We start from the raw sequence: 22,519 nt of genomic DNA, 5'->3' as shown, positions 1-22,519 counted from the left end.
CTCAAACTGATTCTGGTTCTGTCCTCTCATACTGATTCTGGCTCTGACCTCTCAGACTGATTCTGGCTCTGACCTCTCATACTAATTCTGGCTCTGACCTCTGTCTGATTCTGGCTCTTACCTCTCATACTGATTCTGGCTCTGACCGCTCAGACTGATTCTGGCTCTGACCTCTCATACTGATTCTGGCTCTGACCTCTCAGTCTGATTCTGGCTCTGACCTCTCATACTGATTCCGGCTCTGACCTCTCATACTGTTTCTGGCTCTGACCTCTCATACTGATTCTGGCTCTGACCATTCATGCTCATTCTGGCTCTTACCTCTCATACTGATTCTGGCTCAGACCTCTCATACTGATTCTGGCTCTGACCTCTCATACTGATTCTGGCTCTGACCTCTCATACTGATTCTGGCTCTGACCTTTCAGACTGATTCTGGCTCTGACGTCTAATACTACTTCTGGCTCTGACTTCTCAGACCGATTCTGGCTCTGAACTCTCAGACCGATTCTGGCTCTGACCTCTCAGTCTTATTCTGGCTCTGACCTCTCATACTGATTCTGGCTCTGACCTCTCATACTCATTCTGGCTCTGACCTCTCAGACTGATTCTGGCTCTGACCTCTCATACCGATTCTGGCTCTGAACTCTCATTCTAATTCTGGCTCTGACCTCTCAGACTGATTCTGGCTCTGACCTCTCAGACTGATTCTGGCTCTGACCTCTCATACCGATTCTGGCTCTGAACTCTCATTCTAATTCTGGCTCTGACCTCTCAGACTGATTCTGGCTCTGACCTCTCAGACTGATTCTGGCTCTGACCTCTCATACTGATTCTTGCTCTGACCTCTCATACTGATTCTGGCTCTGATCTTTCAGACTGATTCTGGCTCTGACGTCTAATACTACTTCTGGCTCTGACTTCTCAGACCGATTCTGGCTCTGAACTCTCAGACCGATTCTGGCTCTGAGCTCTCAGTCTGATTCTGGCTCTGACCTCTCAGACTGATTCTGGCTCTGACCTCTCAGACTGATTCTGGCTCTGACCTCTCAGACTGATTCTGGCTCTGACCTTTCAGACTGATTCTGGCTCTGACCTCTCAGACTAATTCTGGCTCTGACCTCTCATACTGATTCTGGCTCTGACCTCTCATACTGATTTTGGCTCTGACCTCTCAGTCTGATTCTGGTTCTGACCTCTCATACTGATTATGGCTCTGACCTCTCAGACTGATTCTGGCTCTGACCTCTCAGACTGATTCTGGCTCTGACCTCTCATACTGATTCTGGCTCTGACCCTTCAGACTGATTCTGGCTCTGACGTCTAATACTACTTCTGGCTCTTACTTCTCAGACCGATTCTGGCTCTGAACTCTCAGTCTGATTCTGGCTCTGACCTCTCATACTGATTCTGGCTCTGACCTCTCATAATCATTCTGGCTCTGACTTCTCAGGCTGATTCTGGCTCTGACCTCTCATACCGATTCTGGCTCTGAACTCTCATTCTAATTCTGGCTCTGACCTCTCAGACTGATTCTGGCTCTGACCTCTCAGTCTGATTCTGGCTCTGACCTCTCATACTGATTCTGGCTGTGACCTCTCATAATCATTCTGGCTCTGACTTCTCAGACTGATTCTGGCTCTGACCTCTCATACCGATTCTGGCTCTGAACTCTCATTCTAATTCTGGCTCTGACCTCTCAGACTGATTCTGGCTCTGACCTTTCAGACTGATTCTGGCTCTGACCTCTTATACTGATTCTGGCTCTGACCTCTCATACTGATTCTGGCTCTGAACTCTCAGTCTGATTCTGGTTCTGACCTTTCATACTGATTCTGGTTCTGACCTCTCAGACTGATTCTGGCTCTGACCTCTCAGACTGATTCTGGCTCTGACCTCTCATACTGATTCTCGCTCTGAACTCTCAGTCTGATTCTGGTTCTGACCTTTCATACTGATTCTGGTTCTGACCTCTCAGACTGATTCTGGCTCTGACCTTTCAGACTGATTCTGGCTCTGACGTCTAATACTACTTCTGGCTCTGACTTCTCAGACCCATTCTGGCTCTGAACTCTCTGATCGATTCTGGCTCTTACCTCTCAGTCTGATTCTGGCTCTGACCTCTCATACTGATTCTGGCTCTGACCTCTCATACTGATTCTGGCTCTGACCTCTCACACTGATTCTGGCTCTGACCTCTCATACCGATTCTGGCTCTGAACTCTCATTCTATTTCTGGCTCTGACCTCTCACACTGCTTCTGGCTCTGACCTCTCATACCAATTCTGGCTCTGACCTCTCAGACTGATTCTGGCTCTGACCTCTCAGTCTGATTTTGGCTCTGACCTCTCATACTGATTCTGGCTCTGACCTCTCATACTGATTCTGGCTGTGACCTCTCACTGATTCTCGCTCTGACCTCTCATACTGATTCCGGTTCTGACCTTTCATACTGCTTCTGGCTTTGACCTCTCATACCGATTCTTGCTCTGACCTCTCAGACTGATTCTGGCTCTGACCTCTCATACCGATTCTGGCTCTGACCTCTCAGACTGATTCTGGCTCTGACCTCTCAGTCTGATTTTGGCTCTGACCTCTCATACTGATTCTGGCTCTGACCTCTCATACTGATTCTGGCTGTGACCTCTCACTGATTCTCGCTCTGACCTCTCATACTGATTCCAGTTCTGACCTTTCATACTGCATCTGGCTCTGACCTCTCATACCGATTCTGGCTCTGACCTCTCAGACTGATTCTGGCTCTGACCTCTCAGTCTGATTCTGGCTCTGAGCTCTCATACTGATTGCGGCTCTGACCTCTCATACTGATTCTGGCACTGATCTCCCATACTGATTCTTGCTCTGTCCTCTCATACTGATTCCGGCTCTGACCTTTCATACTGCTTCTGGTTCTGTACTCTCATACTGATTCTGGCTCTGACCTCTCATACTGATTCTGACTCTGACCTCTCATACTGATTCTGGCTCTGACCTCTCATACTGATTCTGGCTCTGACCTCTCATACTGATTCTGGCTCTGACCACTCATACTGATTCTGGCTCTGACCTCTCAGACTGATTCTGGCTCTGACCTCTCATACTGATTCTGGCTCTGACCTCTCAGTCTGATTCTGGCTCTGATCTCTCAGTCTGATTCTGGCTCTGACCTATCATACTGATTCTGGCTCTGATCTCTCAGTCTGATTCTGGCTCTGACCTATCATACTGATTCTGGCTCTGACCTCTCAGACTGATTCTGGCTCTGACCTCTCAGACTGATTCCAGTTCTGACCTTTTATACTGCTTCTGGCTCTGACCTCTCATACCGATTCTGGCTCTGACCTCTCATACTAATTTTGGCTCTGACCTCTCATACTGTTTCTGGCTCTGACCTCTCAGACTGATTCTGGCTCTGACCTCTCATACTGATTCTGGCTCTGACCTCTCATACTGATTCTGGCTCTGATCTCTCATACTGATTCTGGCTCTGACCTCTCAGACTGATTCTGGCTCTGACCTCTCATACTGATTCTGGCTCTGACCTCTCAGTCTGATTCTGGCTCTGATCTCTCAGTCTGATTCTGGCTCTGACCTATCATACTGATTCTGGCTCTGATCTCTCAGTCTGATTCTGGCTCTGACCTCTCAAACTGATTCTGGCTCTGACCTCTCAGACTGATTCCAGTTCTGACCTTTTATACTGCTTCTGGCTCTGACCTCTCATACCGACTCTGGCTCTGACCTCTCATACTAATTCTGGCTCTGACCTCTCATACTGTTTCTGGCTCTGACCTCTCAGACTGATTCTGGCTCTGACCTCTCATACTGATTCTGGCACTGACCTCTCATACTGATTCTGACTCTGACCTCTCATACTGATTCTGGCTCTGACCTCTCATACTGATTCTGGCTCTTACCTCTCATACTGATTCTGGCTCTGACCTCTCAGACTGATTCTGGCTCTGACGTCTAATTCTACTTCTGGCTCTGACTTCTCAGACCGATTCTGGCTCTGAACTCTCAGACCGATTCTGGCTCTGACCTCTCAGTCTGATTCTGGCTCTGACCTCTCATACTGATTCTGGCTCTGACCTCTCATACTCATTCTGGCTCTGACCTTTCATACTGATTCTGGCTCTGACATCTCATACTGATGTCGGCTCTGACCTCTCATACTGATTCTGGCACTGACCTCTCATACTGATTCTGACTCTGACCTCTCATACTGATTCTGGCTCTTACCTCTCATACTGATTCTGGCTCTGACCTCTCATACTGATTCTTGCACTGACCTCTCATACTGATTCTGACTCTGACCTCTCATACTGATTCTGGCTCTGACCTCTCATACCGATTCTGGCTCTGACCTCTCAGACTGATTCTGGCTCTGACCTCTCAGTCTGATTCTGGCTCTGACCTGTCATACTGATTCTGGCTCTGACATCTCATACTGATTTCGGCTCTGACCTCTCATACTGATTCTGGCACTGACCTCTCAGACTGATTCTGACTCTGACCTCTCATACTGATTCTGGCTCTGACCTCTCAGTCTGATTCTGGCTCTGACCTTTCATACTGATTCTGGCTCTGACCTGTCATACTGATTCTGGCTCTGACCTCTCATACTGAATCTGGCTCTGACCTCTCATACTGATTCTGGCTCTGACCTCTCATACTGATTCTGGCTCTGACCTCTAAGACTGATTCTGGCTCTGACCTCTCATACTGATTCTGGCTCTGACCTCTAAGACTGATTCTGGCTCTGACCTCTCATACTAATTCTGGCTCTGACCTCTCATACTGATTCCAGTTCTGACCTCTCATACTGATTCCAGTTCTGACTTTTTATACTGCTTCTGGCTCTGACCTCTCATACCGATTCTGGCTCTGACCTCTCAGACTGATTCTGGCTCTGACCTCTCATACTAATTCTGGCTCTGACCTCTCATACTGATTCTGGCTCTGACCTCTCATACTGATTCTGGCTCTGACCTCTAAGACTGATTCTGGCTCTGACCGCTCAAACTTATTCTGGCTCTGACATCTCATACTGATTTCGGCTCTGACCTCTCATACTGATTCTGGCACTGACCTCTCATACTGATTCTGACTCTGACCTCTCATACTGATTCTGGCTCTGACCTCTCATACCGATTCTGGCTCTGACCTCTCAGACTGATTCTGGCTCTGACCTCTCATACTAATTCTGGCTCTGACCTCTCATACTGATTCTGGCTCTGACCTCTCATACTGATTCTGGCTCTGACCTCTAAGACTGATTCTGGCTCTGACCGCTCAAACTGATTCTGGCTCTGACATCTCATACTGATTTCGGCTCTGACCTCTCATACTGATTCTGGCACTGACCTCTCATTCTGATTCTGACTCTGACCTCTTATACTGATTCTGGCTCTGACCTCTCATACTGATTCTGGCTCTGACCTCTCATACTGATTCTGGCTCTGACCTCTCAGACTGATTCTGGCTCTGACCTCTCAGTCTGATTCTGGCTCTGACCTTTCATACTGATTCTGGCTCTGACCTGTCATACTGATTCTGGCTCTGACATCTCATACTGATTTCGGCTCTGACCTCTCAGACTGATTCTGGCTCAGACACCTCAGACTGATTCTGGCTCTGACCTCTCATACTGATTCTGGCTCTGACCTCTCATACTGATCCTGGCTCTGATCTCTCAGTCTGATTCTGGCTCTGATCTCTCAGTCTGATTCTGGCTCTGACCTATCATACTGATTCTGGCTCTGATCTCAGTCTGATTCTGGTTCTGACCTCTCAGACTGATTCTGGCTCTGACGTCTCAGACTGATTCCAGTTCTGACCTTTTATACTGCTTCTGGCTCTGACCTCTCATACCGATTCTGGCTCTGACTTCTCAGACTGATTCTGGCTCTGACCTCTCATACTAATTCTGGCTCTGACCTCTCATACTAATTCTGGCTCTGACCTCTCATACTAATTCTGGCTCTGACCTCTCAGTCTGATTCTGGCTCTGACCTCTCACACTGATTCTGGCTCTGACCTCTCAGTCTGATTCTGGCTCTGATCTCTCAGTCTGATTCTGGCTCTGACCTCTCAGACTGATTCTGGCTCTGACCTTTCATACTGCTTCTGGTTCTGTCCTCTCATACTGATTCTGGCTCTGACCTCTCATACTGATTCTGACTCTGACCTCTCATACTGATTCTGGCTCTGACCTCTCATACTGATTCCGGCTCTGACCTTTCATACTGCTTCTGGTTCTGTACTCTCATACTGATTCTGGCTCTGACCTCTCATACTGATTCTGACTCTGACCTCTCATACTGATTCTGGCTCTGACCTCTCATACTGATTCTGGCTCTGACCTCTCATACTGATTCTGGCTCTGACCTCTCATACTGATTCTGGCTCTGACCTCTCAGACTGATTCTGGCTCTGACCTCTCATACTGATTCTGGCTCTGACCTCTCAGTCTGATTCTGGCTCTGATCTCTCAGTCTGATTCTGGCTCTGACCTATCATACTGATTCTGGCTCTGATCTCTCAGTCTGATTCTGGCTCTGACCTCTCAGACTGATTCTGGCTCTGACCTCTCAGACTGATTCCAGTTCTGACCTTTTATACTGCTTCTGGCTCTGACCTCTCATACCGATTCTGGCTCTGACCTCTCATACTAATTCTGGCTCTGACCTCTCATACTGTTTCTGGCTCTGACCTCTCAGACTGATTCTGGCTCTGACCTCTCATACTGATTCTGGCTCTGACCTCTCATACTGATTCTGGCTCTGATCTCTCAGTCTGATTTTGGCTCTGATCTCTCAGTCTGATTCTGGCTCTGATCTCTCAGTCTGATTCTGGCTCTGACCTCTCATACTGATTCTGGCTCTGATCTCTCAGTCTGATTCTGGCTCTGACCTCTCAGAATGATTCTGGCTCTGACCTCTCATACTGATTCTGGCACTGACCTCTCATACTGATTCTGACTCTGACCTCTCATACTGATTCTGGCTCTGACCTCTCATACTGATTCTGGCTCTTACCTCTCATACTGATTCTGGCTCTGACCTCTCAGACTGATTCTGGCTCTGACGTCTAATTCTACTTCTGGCTCTGACTTCTCAGACCGATTCTGGCTCTGAACTCTCAGACCGATTCTGGCTCTGACCTCTCAGTCTGATTCTGGCTCTGACCTCTCATACTGATTCTGGCTCTGATCTCTCATACTCATTCTGGCTCTGACCTTTCATACTGATTCTGGCTCTGACATCTCATACTGATGTCGGCTCTGACCTCTCATACTGATTCTGGCACTGACCTCTCATACTGATTCTGACTCTGAACTCTCATACTGATTCTGGCTCTTACCTCTCATACTGATTCTGGCTCTGACCTCTCATACTGATTCTTGCACTGACCTCTCATACTGATTCTGACTCTGACCTCTCATACTGATTCTGGCTCTGACCTCTCATACCGATTCTGGCTCTGACCTCTCAGACTGATTCTGGCTCTGACCTCTCAGTCTGATTCTGGCTCTGACCTGTCATACTGATTCTGGCTCTGACATCTCATACTGATTTCGGCTCTGACCTCTCATACTGATTCTGGCACTGACCTCTCAGACTGATTCTGACTCTGACCTCTCATACTGATTCTGGCTCTGACCTCTCAGTCTGATTCTGGCTCTGACCTTTCATACTGATTCTGGCTCTGACCTGTCATACTGATTCTGGCTCTGACCTCTCATACTGATTCTGGCTCTGACCTCTCATACTGATTCTGGCTCTGACCTCTCATACTGATTCTGGCTCTGACCTCTCATACTGATTCTGGCTCTGACCTCTCAGACTGATTCTGGCTCAGACACCTCAGACTGATTCTGGCTCTGACCTCTCATACTGATTCTGGCTCTGACCTCTCATACTGATTCTGGCTCTGATCTCTCAGTCTGATTCTGGCTCTGATCTCTCAGTCTGATTCTGGCTCTGACCTCTCATACTGATTCTGGCTCTGATCTCTCAGTCTGATTCTGGCTCTGACCTCTCAGACTGATTCTGGCTCTGACCTCTCATACTGATTCTGGCACTGACCTCTCATACTGATTCTGACTCTGACCTCTCATACTGATTCTGGCTCTGACCTCTCATACTGATTCTGGCTCTGACCTCTCATACTGATTCTGGCTCTGACCTCTCAGACTGATTCTGGCTCTGACCTCTCAGTCTGATTCTGGCTCTGACCTTTCATACTGATTCTGGCTCTGACCTGTCATACTGATTCTGGCTCTGACATCTCATTCTGATTTCGGCTCTGACCTCTCATACTGATTCTGGCACTGACCTCTCAGACTGATTCTGACTCTGACCTCTCATACTGATTCTGGCTCTGACCTCTCAGACTGATTCTGGCTCAGACACCTCAGACTGATTCTGGCTCTGACCTCTCATACTGATTCTGGCTCTGACCTCTCATACTGATTCTGGCTCTGATCTCTCAGTCTGATTCTGGCTCTGATCTCTCAGTCTGATTCCGGCTCTGACCTATCATACTGATTCTGGCTCTAATCTCTCAGACTGATTCCAGTTCTGACCTCTCATACTGATTCCAGTTCTGACTTTTTATACTGCTTCTGGCTCTGACCTCTCATACCGATTCTGGCTCTGACCTCTCAGACTGATTCTGGCTCTGACCTCTCATACTAATTCTGGCTCTGACCTCTCATACTGATTCTGGCTCTGACCTCTCATACTGATTCTGGCTCTGACCTCTAAGACTGATTCTGGCTCTGACCGCTCAAACTGATTCTGGCTCTGACATCTCATACTGATTTCGGCTCTGACCTCTCATACTGATTCTGGCACTGACCTCTCATACTGATTCTGACTCTGACCTCTCATACTGATTCTGGCTCTGACCTCTCATACCGATTCTGGCTCTGACCTCTCAGACTGATTCTGGCTCTGACCTCTCATACTAATTCTGGCTCTGACCTCTCATACTGATTCTGGCTCTGACCTCTCATACTGATTCTGGCTCTGACCTCTAAGACTGATTCTGGCTCTGACCGCTCAAACTGATTCTGGCTCTGACCGCTCAAACTGATTCTGGCTCTGACATCTCATACTGATATCGGCTCTGACCTCTCATACTGATTCTGGCGCTGACCTCTCATACTGATTCCGGCTCTGACCTCTCATACTGATTCCGGCTCTGACCTCTCATACTGATTCCGGCTCTGACCTTTCATACTGCTTCTGGTTCTGTCCTCTCATAATGATTCTGGCTCTGACCTCTCAGACTGATTCTGGTTCTGTCCTCTCATACTGATTCTGGCTCTGACCTCTCAGACTGATTCTGGCTCTGACCTCTCATACTAATTCTGGCTCTGACCTCTGTCTGATTCTGGCTTTTACCTCTCATACTGATTCTGCCTCTGACCTCTCATACTGATTCTGGCTCTGACCTCTCATACTGATTCCGGCTCTGACCTCTCATACTGTTTCTGGCTCTGACCTCTCATACTGATTCTGGCTCTAACCATTCATACTGATTCTGGCTCTGACCTCTCATACTGATTCTGGTTCTAACCTCTCATACTGATTCTGGCTCTGACCTCTCAGACTGATTCTGGCTCTAACCTCTCAGACTGATTCTGGCTCTAACCTCTCATACTGATTCTGGCTCTTACCTCTCATACTGATTTTGGCTCTGACCTCTCAGTCTGATTCTGGTTCTGACCTCTCATACTGATTCTGGCTCTGACCTCTCAGACTGATTCTGGCTCTGACCTCTCAGACTGATTCTGGCTCTGACCTCTCATACTGATTCTGGCTCTGACCTCTCAGACTGATTCTGGCTCTGACACCTCAGACTGATTCTGGCTCTGACCTCTCATACTGATTCTGGCTCTGACCTCTCATACTGATTCTGGCTCTGACCTCTCAGTCTGATTCTGGTTCTGACCTTTCATACTGATTCTGGCTCTGACCTCTCAGACTGATTCTGGCTCTGACCTTTCAGACTGATTCTGGCTCTGACCTTTCAGACTGATTCTGGCTCTGCCGTCTAATACTACTTCTGGCTCTGACTTCTCCGACCGATTCTGGCTCTGACCTCTTAGACTGATTCCAGTTCTGACCTTTCATACTACTTCTGGCTCTGACTTCTCAGACTGATTCTGGCTCTGAACTCTCATACCGATTCTGGCTCTGACCTCTCAGACTGATTCTGGCTCTGACCTCTCAGTCTGATTCTGGCTCTGACCTCTCATACTGATTCTGGCTCTGAACTCTCATACTGAATCTGGCTCTGACCTCTCAGACTGATTCTGTCTCTGACCGCTCAAACTGATTCTGGCTCTGACATCTCATACTGATTTCGGCTCTGACCTCTCATACTGATTCTGGCACTGACCTCTTATACTGATTCCGGCTCTGACCTCTCATACTGATTCCGGCTCTGACCTCTCATACTGATTCCGGCTCTGACCTTTCATACTGCTTCTGGTTCTGTCCTCTCATACTGATTCTGGCTCTGACCTCTCAGTCTGATTCTGGCTCTGACCTCTCATACTGATTCTGGCTCTGACCTCTCATACTGATTCTGGCTCTGACCTCTCATACTGATTCTGGCTCTGACCTCTAAGACTGATTCTGGCTCTGACCGCTCAAACTGATTCTGGCTCTGACATCTCATACTGATATCGGCTCTGACCTCTCATACTGATTCTGGCGCTGACCTCTCATACTGATTCCGGCTCTGACCTCTCATACTGATTCCGGCTCTGACCTCTCATACTGATTCCGGCTCTGACCTTTCATACTGCTTCTGGTTCTGTCCTCTCATACTGATTCTGGCTCTGACCTCTCAAACTGATTCTGGTTCTGTCCTCTCATACTGATTCTGGCTCTGACCTCTCAGACTGATTCTGGCTCTGACCTCTCATACTAATTCTGGCTCTGACCTCTGTCTGATTCTGGCTCTTACCTCTCATACTGATTCTGGCTCTGACCGCTCAGACTGATTCTGGCTCTGACCTCTCATACTGATTCTGGCTCTGACCTCTCAGTCTGATTCTGGCTCTGACCTCTCATACTGATTCCGGCTCTGACCTCTCATACTGTTTCTGGCTCTGACCTCTCATACTGATTCTGGCTCTGACCATTCATGCTCATTCTGGCTCTTACCTCTCATACTGATTCTGGCTCAGACCTCTCATACTGATTCTGGCTCTGACCTCTCATACTGATTCTGGCTCTGACCTCTCATACTGATTCTGGCTCTGACCTTTCAGACTGATTCTGGCTCTGACGTCTAATACTACTTCTGGCTCTGACTTCTCAGACCGATTCTGGCTCTGAACTCTCAGACCGATTCTGGCTCTGACCTCTCAGTCTTATTCTGGCTCTGACCTCTCATACTGATTCTGGCTCTGACCTCTCATACTCATTCTGGCTCTGACCTCTCAGACTGATTCTGGCTCTGACCTCTCATACCGATTCTGGCTCTGAACTCTCATTCTAATTCTGGCTCTGACCTCTCAGACTGATTCTGGCTCTGACCTCTCAGACTGATTCTGGCTCTGACCTCTCATACCGATTCTGGCTCTGAACTCTCATTCTAATTCTGGCTCTGACCTCTCAGACTGATTCTGGCTCTGACCTCTCAGACTGATTCTGGCTCTGACCTCTCATACTGATTCTTGCTCTGACCTCTCATACTGATTCTGGCTCTGATCTTTCAGACTGATTCTGGCTCTGACGTCTAATACTACTTCTGGCTCTGACTTCTCAGACCGATTCTGGCTCTGAACTCTCAGACCGATTCTGGCTCTGAGCTCTCAGTCTGATTCTGGCTCTGACCTCTCAGACTGATTCTGGCTCTGACCTCTCAGACTGATTCTGGCTCTGACCTCTCAGACTGATTCTGGCTCTGACCTTTCAGACTGATTCTGGCTCTGACCTCTCAGACTAATTCTGGCTCTGACCTCTCATACTGATTCTGGCTCTGACCTCTCATACTGATTTTGGCTCTGACCTCTCAGTCTGATTCTGGTTCTGACCTCTCATACTGATTATGGCTCTGACCTCTCAGACTGATTCTGGCTCTGACCTCTCAGACTGATTCTGGCTCTGACCTCTCATACTGATTCTGGCTCTGACCCTTCAGACTGATTCTGGCTCTGACGTCTAATACTACTTCTGGCTCTTACTTCTCAGACCGATTCTGGCTCTGAACTCTCAGTCTGATTCTGGCTCTGACCTCTCATACTGATTCTGGCTCTGACCTCTCATAATCATTCTGGCTCTGACTTCTCAGGCTGATTCTGGCTCTGACCTCTCATACCGATTCTGGCTCTGAACTCTCATTCTAATTCTGGCTCTGACCTCTCAGACTGATTCTGGCTCTGACCTCTCAGTCTGATTCTGGCTCTGACCTCTCATACTGATTCTGGCTGTGACCTCTCATAATCATTCTGGCTCTGACTTCTCAGACTGATTCTGGCTCTGACCTCTCATACCGATTCTGGCTCTGAACTCTCATTCTAATTCTGGCTCTGACCTCTCAGACTGATTCTGGCTCTGACATTTCAGACTGATTCTGGCTCTGACCTCTTATACTGATTCTGGCTCTGACCTCTCATACTGATTCTGGCTCTGAACTCTCAGTCTGATTCTGGTTCTGACCTTTCATACTGATTCTGGTTCTGACCTCTCAGACTGATTCTGGCTCTGACCTCTCAGACTGATTCTGGCTCTGACCTCTCATACTGATTCTCGCTCTGAACTCTCAGTCTGATTCTGGTTCTGACCTTTCATACTGATTCTGGTTCTGACCTCTCAGACTGATTCTGGCTCTGACCTTTCAGACTGATTCTGGCTCTGACGTCTAATACTACTTCTGGCTCTGACTTCTCAGACCGATTCTGGCTCTGAACTCTCTGATCGATTCTGGCTCTTACCTCTCAGTCTGATTCTGGCTCTGACCTCTCATACTGATTCTGGCTCTGACCTCTCATACTGATTCTGGCTCTGACCTCTCACACTGATTCTGGCTCTGACCTCTCATACCGATTCTGGCTCTGAACTCTCATTCTATTTCTGGCTCTGACCTCTCACACTGCTTCTGGCTCTGACCTCTCATACCAATTCTGGCTCTGACCTCTCAGACTGATTCTGGCTCTGACCTCTCAGTCTGATTTTGGCTCTGACCTCTCATACTGATTCTGGCTCTGACCTCTCATACTGATTCTGGCTGTGACCTCTCACTGATTCTCGCTCTGACCTCTCATACTGATTCCGGTTCTGACCTTTCATACTGCTTCTGGCTTTGACCTCTCATACCGATTCTTGCTCTGACCTCTCAGACTGATTCTGGCTCTGACCTCTCATACCGATTCTGGCTCTGACCTCTCAGACTGATTCTGGCTCTGACCTCTCAGTCTGATTTTGGCTCTGACCTCTCATACTGATTCTGGCTCTGACCTCTCATACTGATTCTGGCTGTGACCTCTCACTGATTCTCGCTCTGACCTCTCATACTGATTCCAGTTCTGACCTTTCATACTGCATCTGGCTCTGACCTCTCATACCGATTCTGGCTCTGACCTCTCAGACTGATTCTGGCTCTGACCTCTCAGTCTGATTCTGGCTCTGAGCTCTCATACTGATTGCGGCTCTGACCTCTCATACTGATTCTGGCACTGATCTCCCATACTGATTCTTGCTCTGTCCTCTCATACTGATTCCGGCTCTGACCTTTCATACTGCTTCTGGTTCTGTACTCTCATACTGATTCTGGCTCTGACCTCTCATACTGATTCTGACTCTGACCTCTCATACTGATTCTGGCTCTGACCTCTCATACTGATTCTGGCTCTGACCTCTCATACTGATTCTGGCTCTGACCACTCATACTGATTCTGGCTCTGACCTCTCAGACTGATTCTGGCTCTGACCTCTCATACTGATTCTGGCTCTGACCTCTCAGTCTGATTCTGGCTCTGATCTCTCAGTCTGATTCTGGCTCTGACCTATCATACTGATTCTGGCTCTGATCTCTCAGTCTGATTCTGGCTCTGACCTATCATACTGATTCTGGCTCTGACCTCTCAGACTGATTCTGGCTCTGACCTCTCAGACTGATTCCAGTTCTGACCTTTTATACTGCTTCTGGCTCTGACCTCTCATACCGATTCTGGCTCTGACCTCTCATACTAATTTTGGCTCTGACCTCTCATACTGTTTCTGGCTCTGACCTCTCAGACTGATTCTGGCTCTGACCTCTCATACTGATTCTGGCTCTGACCTCTCATACTGATTCTGGCTCTGATCTCTCATACTGATTCTGGCTCTGACCTCTCAGACTGATTCTGGCTCTGACCTCTCATACTGATTCTGGCTCTGACCTCTCAGTCTGATTCTGGCTCTGATCTCTCAGTCTGATTCTGGCTCTGACCTATCATACTGATTCTGGCTCTGATCTCTCAGTCTGATTCTGGCTCTGACCTCTCAAACTGATTCTGGCTCTGACCTCTCAGACTGATTCCAGTTCTGACCTTTTATACTGCTTCTGGCTCTGACCTCTCATACCGACTCTGGCTCTGACCTCTCATACTAATTCTGGCTCTGACCTCTCATACTGTTTCTGGCTCTGACCTCTCAGACTGATTCTGGCTCTGACCTCTCATACTGATTCTGGCACTGACCTCTCATACTGATTCTGACTCTGACCTCTCATACTGATTCTGGCTCTGACCTCTCATACTGATTCTGGCTCTTACCTCTCATACTGATTCTGGCTCTGACCTCTCAGACTGATTCTGGCTCTGACGTCTAATTCTACTTCTGGCTCTGACTTCTCAGACCGATTCTGACTCTGAACTCTCAGACCGATTCTGGCTCTGACCTCTCAGTCTGATTCTGGCTCTGACCTCTCATACTGATTCTGGCTCTGACCTCTCATACTCATTCTGGCTCTGACCTTTCATACTGATTCTGGCTCTGACATCTCATACTGATGTCGGCTCTGACCTCTCATACTGATTCTGGCACTGACCTCTCATACTGATTCTGACTCTGACCTCTCATACTGATTCTGGCTCTTACCTCTCATACTGATTCTGGCTCTGACCTCTCATACTGATTCTTGCACTGACCTCTCATACTGATTCTGACTCTGACCTCTCATACTGATTCTGGCTCTGACCTCTCATACCGATTCTGGCTCTGACCTCTCAGACTGATTCTGGCTCTGACCTCTCAGTCTGATTCTGGCTCTGACCTGTCATACTGATTCTGGCTCTGACATCTCATACTGATTTCGGCTCTGACCTCTCATACTGATTCTGGCACTGACCTCTCAGACTGATTCTGACTCTGACCTCTCATACTGATTCTGGCTCTGACCTCTCAGTCTGATTCTGGCTCTGACCTTTCATACTGATTCTGGCTCTGACCTGTCATACTGATTCTGGCTCTGACCTCTCATACTGAATCTGGCTCTGACCTCTCATACTGATTCTGGCTCTGACCTCTCATACTGATTCTGGCTCTGACCTCTAAGACTGATTCTGGCTCTGACCTCTCATACTGATTCTGGCTCTGACCTCTCATACTGATTCTGGCTCTGACCTCTCATACTGATTCTGGCTCTGACCTCTAAGACTGATTCTGGCTCTGACCTCTCATACTAATTCTGGCTCTGACCTCTCATACTGATTCCAGTTCTGACCTCTCATACTGATTCCAGTTCTGACTTTTTATACTGCTTCTGGCTCTGACCTCTCATACCGATTCTGGCTCTGACCTCTCAGACTGATTCTGGCTCTGACCTCTCATACTAATTCTGGCTCTGACCTCTCATACTGATTCTGGCTCTGACCTCTCATACTGATTCTGGCTCTGACCTCTAAGACTGATTCTGGCTCTGACCGCTCAAACTTATTCTGGCTCTGACATCTCATACTGATTTCGGCTCTGACCTCTCATACTGATTCTGGCACTGACCTCTCATACTGATTCTGACTCTGACCTCTCATACTGATTCTGGCTCTGACCTCTCATACCGATTCTGGCTCTGACCTCTCAGACTGATTCTGGCTCTGACCTCTCATACTAATTCTGGCTCTGACCTCTCATACTGATTCTGGCTCTGACCTCTCATACTGATTCTGGCTCTGACCTCTAAGACTGATTCTGGCTCTGACCGCTCAAACTGATTCTGGCTCTGACATCTCATACTGATTTCGGCTCTGACCTCTCATACTGATTCTGGCACTGACCTCTCATTCTGATTCTGACTCTGACCTCTTATACTGATTCTGGCTCTGACCTCTCATACTGATTCTGGCTCTGACCTCTCATACTGATTCTGGCTCTGACCTCTCAGACTGATTCTGGCTCTGACCTCTCAGTCTGATTCTGGCTCTGACCTTTCATACTGATTCTGGCTCTGACCTGTCATACTGATTCTGGCTCTGACATCTCATACTGATTTCGGCTCTGACCTCTCAGACTGATTCTGGCTCAGACACCTCAGACTGATTCTGGCTCTGACCTCTCATACTGATTCTGGCTCTGACCTCTCATACTGATCCTGGCTCTGATCTCTCAGTCTGATTCTGGCTCTGATCTCTCAGTCTGATTCTGGCTCTGACCTATCATACTGATTCTGGCTCTGATCTCAGTCTGATTCTGGTTCTGACCTCTCAGACTGATTCTGGCTCTGACGTCTCAGACTGATTCCAGTTCTGACCTTTTATACTGCTTCTGGCTCTGACCTCTCATACCGATTCTGGCTCTGACTTCTCAGACTGATTCTGGCTCTGACCTCTCATACTAATTCTGGCTCTGACCTCTCATACTAATTCTGGCTCTGACCTCTCATACTAATTCTGGCTCTGACCTCTCAGTCTGATTCTGGCTCTGACCTCTCACACTGATTCTGGCTCTGACCTCTCAGTCTGATTCTGGCTCTGATCTCTCAGTCTGATTCTGGCTCTGACCTCTCAGACTGATTCTGGCTCTGACCTTTCATACTGCTTCTGGTTCTGTCCTCTCATACTGATTCTGGCTCTGACCTCTCATACTGATTCTGACTCTGACCTCTCATACTGATTCTGGCTCTGACCTCTCATACTGATTCCGGCTCTGACCTTTCATACTGCTTCTGGTTCTGTACTCTCATACTGATTCTGGCTCTGACCTCTCATACTGATTCTGACTCTGACCTCTCATACTGATTCTGGCTCTGACCTCTCATACTGATTCTGGCTCTGACCTCTCATACTGATTCTGGCTCTGACCTCTCATACTGATTCTGGCTCTGACCTCTCAGACTGATTCTGGCTCTGACCTCTCATACTGATTCTGGCTCTGACCTCTCAGTCTGATTCTGGCTCTGATCTCTCAGTCTGATTCTGGCTCTGACCTATCATACTGATTCTGGCTCTGATCTCTCAGTCTGATTCTGGCTCTGACCTCTCAGACTGATTCTGGCTCTGACCTCTCAGACTGATTCCAGTTCTGACCTTTTATACTGCTTCTGGCTCTGACCTCTCATACCGATTCTGGCTCTGACCTCTCATACTAATTCTGGCTCTGACCTCTCATACTGTTTCTGGCTCTGACCTCTCAGACTGATTCTGGCTCTGACCTCTCATACTGATTCTGGCTCTGACCTCTCATACTGATTCTGGCTCTGATCTCTCAGTCTGATTTTGGCTCTGATCTCTCAGTCTGATTCTGGCTCTGATCTCTCAGTCTGATTCTGGCTCTGACCTCTCATACTGATTCTGGCTCTGATCTCTCAGTCTGATTCTGGCTCTGACCTCTCAGAATGATTCTGGCTCTGACCTCTCATACTGATTCTGGCACTGACCTCTCATACTGATTCTGACTCTGACCTCTCATACTGATTCTGGCTCTGACCTCTCATACTGATTCTGGCTCTTACCTCTCATACTGATTCTGGCTCTGACCTCTCAGACTGATTCTGGCTCTGACGTCTAATTCTACTTCTGGCTCTGACTTCTCAGACCGATTCTGGCTCTGAACTCTCAGACCGATTCTGGCTCTGACCTCTCAGTCTGATTCTGGCTCTGACCTCTCATACTGATTCTGGCTCTGATCTCTCATACTCATTCTGGCTCTGACCTTTCATACTGATTCTGGCTCTGACATCTCATACTGATGTCGGCTCTGACCTCTCATACTGATTCTGGCACTGACCTCTCATACTGATTCTGACTCTGAACTCTCATACTGATTCTGGCTCTTACCTCTCATACTGATTCTGGCTCTGACCTCTCATACTGATTCTTGCACTGACCTCTCATACTGATTCTGACTCTGACCTCTCATACTGATTCTGGCTCTGACCTCTCATACCGATTCTGGCTCTGACCTCTCAGACTGATTCTGGCTCTGACCTCTCAGTCTGATTCTGGCTCTGACCTGTCATACTGATTCTGGCTCTGACATCTCATACTGATTTCGGCTCTGACCTCTCATACTGATTCTGGCACTGACCTCTCAGACTGATTCTGACTCTGACCTCTCATACTGATTCTGGCTCTGACCTCTCAGTCTGATTCTGGCTCTGACCTTTCATACTGATTCTGGCTCTGACCTGTCATACTGATTCTGGCTCTGACCTCTCATACTGATTCTGGCTCTGACCTCTCATACTGATTCTGGCTCTGACCTCTCATACTGATTCTGGCTCTGACCTCTCATACTGATTCTGGCTCTGACCTCTCAGACTGATTCTGGCTCAGACACCTCAGACTGATTCTGGCTCTGACCTCTCATACTGATTCTGGCTCTGACCTCTCATACTGATTCTGGCTCTGATCTCTCAGTCTGATTCTGGCTCTGATCTCTCAGTCTGATTCTGGCTCTGACCTCTCATACTGATTCTGGCTCTGATCTCTCAGTCTGATTCTGGCTCTGACCTCTCAGACTGATTCTGGCTCTGACCTCTCATACTGATTCTGGCACTGACCTCTCATACTGATTCTGACTCTGACCTCTCATACTGATTCTGGCTCTGACCTCTCATACTGATTCTGGCTCTGACCTCTCATACTGATTCTGGCTCTGACCTCTCAGACTGATTCTGGCTCTGACCTCTCAGTCTGATTCTGGCTCTGACCTTTCATACTGATTCTGGCTCTGACCTGTCATACTGATTCTGGCTCTGACATCTCATTCTGATTTCGGCTCTGACCTCTCATACTGATTCTGGCACTGACCTCTCAGACTGATTCTGACTCTGACCTCTCATACTGATTCTGGCTCTGACCTCTCAGACTGATTCTGGCTCAGACACCTCAGACTGATTCTGGCTCTGACCTCTCATACTGATTCTGGCTCTGACCTCTCATACTGATTCTGGCTCTGATCTCTCAGTCTGATTCTGGCTCTGATCTCTCAGTCTGATTCCGGCTCTGACCTATCATACTGATTCTGGCTCTAATCTCTCAGACTGATTCCAGTTCTGACCTCTCATACTGATTCCAGTTCTGACTTTTTATACTGCTTCTGGCTCTGACCTCTCATACCGATTCTGGCTCTGACCTCTCAGACTGATTCTGGCTCTGACCTCTCATACTAATTCTGGCTCTGACCTCTCATACTGATTCTGGCTCTGACCTCTCATACTGATTCTGGCTCTGACCTCTAAGACTGATTCTGGCTCTGACCGCTCAAACTGATTCTGGCTCTGACATCTCATACTGATTTCGGCTCTGACCTCTCATACTGATTCTGGCACTGACCTCTCATACTGATTCTGACTCTGACCTCTCATACTGATTCTGGCTCTGACCTCTCATACCGATTCTGGCTCTGACCTCTCAGACTGATTCTGGCTCTGACCTCTCATACTAATTCTGGCTCTGACCTCTCATACTGATTCTGGCTCTGACCTCTCATACTGATTCTGGCTCTGACCTCTAAGACTGATTCTGGCTCTGACCGCTCAAACTGATTCTGGCTCTGACATCTCATACTGATTTCGGCTCTGACCTCTCATACTGATTCTGGCACTGACCTCTCATTCTGATTCTGACTCTGACCTCTTATACTGATTCTGGCTCTGACCTCTCATACTGATTCTGGCTCTGACCTCTCATACTGATTCTGGCTCTGACCTCTCAGACTGATTCTGGCTCTGACCTCTCAGTCTGATTCTGGCTCTGACCTTTCATACTGATTCTGGCTCTGACCTGTCATACTGATTCTGGCTCTGACATCTCATACTGATTTCGGCTCTGACCTCTCAGACTGATTCTGGCTCAGACACCTCAGACTGATTCTGGCTCTGACCTCTCATACTGATTCTGGCTCTGACCTCTCATACTGATCCTGGCTCTGATCTCTCAGTCTGATTCTGGCTCTGATCTCTCAGTCTGATTCTGGCTCTGACCTATCATACTGATTCTGGCTCTGATCTCTCAGTCTGATTCTGGCTCTGACCTCTCAGACTGATTCTGGCTCTGACGTCTCAGACTGATTCCAGTTCTGACCTTTTATACTGCTTCTGGCTCTGACCTCTCATACCGATTCTGGCTCTGACCTCTCAGTCTGATTCTGGCTCTGATCTCTCAGTCTGATTCTGGCTCTGACCTATCATACTGATTCTGGCTCTGATCTCTCAGTCTGATTCTGGCTCTGACCTCTCAGACTGATTCTGGCTCTGACCTCTCAGACTGATTCCAGTTCTGACCTTTTATACTGCTTCTGGCTCTGACCTCTCATACCGACTCTGGCTCTGACCTCTCATACTAATTCTGGCTCTGACCTCTCATACTGTTTCTGGCTCTGACCTCTCAGACTGATTCTGGCTCTGACCTCTCATACTGATTCTGGCTCTGACCTCTCATACTGATTCTGGCTCTGATCTCTCAGTCTGATTTTGGCTCTGATCTCTCAGTCTGATTCTGGCTCTGATCTCTCAGTCTGATTCTGGCTCTGACCTCTCATACTGATTCTGGCTCTGATCTCTCAGTCTGATTCTGGCTCTGACCTCTCAGAATGATTCTGGCTCTGACCTCTCATACTGATTCTGGCACTGACCTCTCATACTGATTCTGACTCTGACCTCTCATACTGATTCTGGCTCTGACCTCTCATACTGATTCTGGCTCTTACCTCTCATACTGATTCTGGCTCTGACCTCTCAGACTGATTCTGGCTCTGACGTCTAATTCTACTTCTGGCTCTGACTTCTCAGACCGATTCTGGCTCTGAACTCTCAGACCGATTCTGGCTCTGACCTCTCAGTCTGATTCTGGCTCTGACCTCTCATACTGATTCTGGCTCTGACCTCTCATACTCATTCTGGCTCTGACCTTTCATACTGATTCTGGCTCTGACATCTCATACTGATGTCGGCTCTGACCTCTCATACTGATTCTGGCACTGACCTCTCATACTGATTCTGACTCTGACCTCTCATACTGATTCTGGCTCTTACCTCTCATACTGATTCTGGCTCTGACCTCTCATACTGATTCTTGCACTGACCTCTCATACTGATTCTGACTCTGACCTCTCATACTGATTCTGGCTCTGACCTCTCATACCGATTCTGGCTCTGACCTCTCAGACTGATTCTGGCTCTGACCTCTCAGTCTGATTCTGGCTCTGACCTGTCATACTGATTCTGGCTCTGACATCTCATACTGATTTCGGCTCTGACCTCTCATACTGATTCTGGCACTGACCTCTCAGACTGATTCTGACTCTGACCTCTCATACTGATTCTGGCTCTGACCTCTCAGTCTGATTCTGGCTCTGACCTTTCATACTGATTCTGGCTCTGACCTGTCATACTGATTCTGGCTCTGACCTCTCATACTGATTCTGGCTCTGACCTCTCATACTGATTCTGGCTCTGACCTCTCATACTGATTCTGGCTCTGACCTCTCATACTGATTCTGGCTCTGACCTCTCAGACTGATTCTGGCTCAGACACCTCAGACTGATTCTGGCTCTGACCTCTCATACTGATTCTGGCTCTGACCTCTCATACTGATTCTGGCTCTGATCTCTCAGTCTGATTCTGGCTCTGATCTCTCAGTCTGATTCTGGCTCTGACCTCTCATACTGATTCTGCTCTGATCTCTCAGTCTGATTCTGGCTCTGACCTCTCAGACTGATTCTGGCTCTGACCTCTCATACTGATTCTGGCACTGACCTCTCATACTGATTCTGACTCTGACCTCTCATACTGATTCTGGCTCTGACCTCTCATACTGATTCTGGCTCTGACCTTTCATACTGATTCTGGCTCTGACCTCTCAGACTGATTCTGGCTCTGACCTCTCAGTCTGATTCTGGCTCTGACCTTTCATACTGATTCTGGCTCTGACCTGTCATACTGATTCTGGCTCTGACATCTCATTCTGATTTCGGCTCTGACCTCTCATACTGATTCTGGCACTGACCTCTCAGACTGATTCTGACTCTGACCTCTCATACTGATTCTGGCTCTGACCTCTCAGACTGATTC

Source organism: Leptodactylus fuscus, chromosome 10 (genome assembly GCF_031893055.1).
Source record: "Leptodactylus fuscus isolate aLepFus1 chromosome 10, aLepFus1.hap2, whole genome shotgun sequence".
NCBI classification, from domain to species: Eukaryota; Metazoa; Chordata; class Amphibia; order Anura; family Leptodactylidae; genus Leptodactylus; species Leptodactylus fuscus.
Note: the sequence above shows the minus strand (reverse complement) of the source record.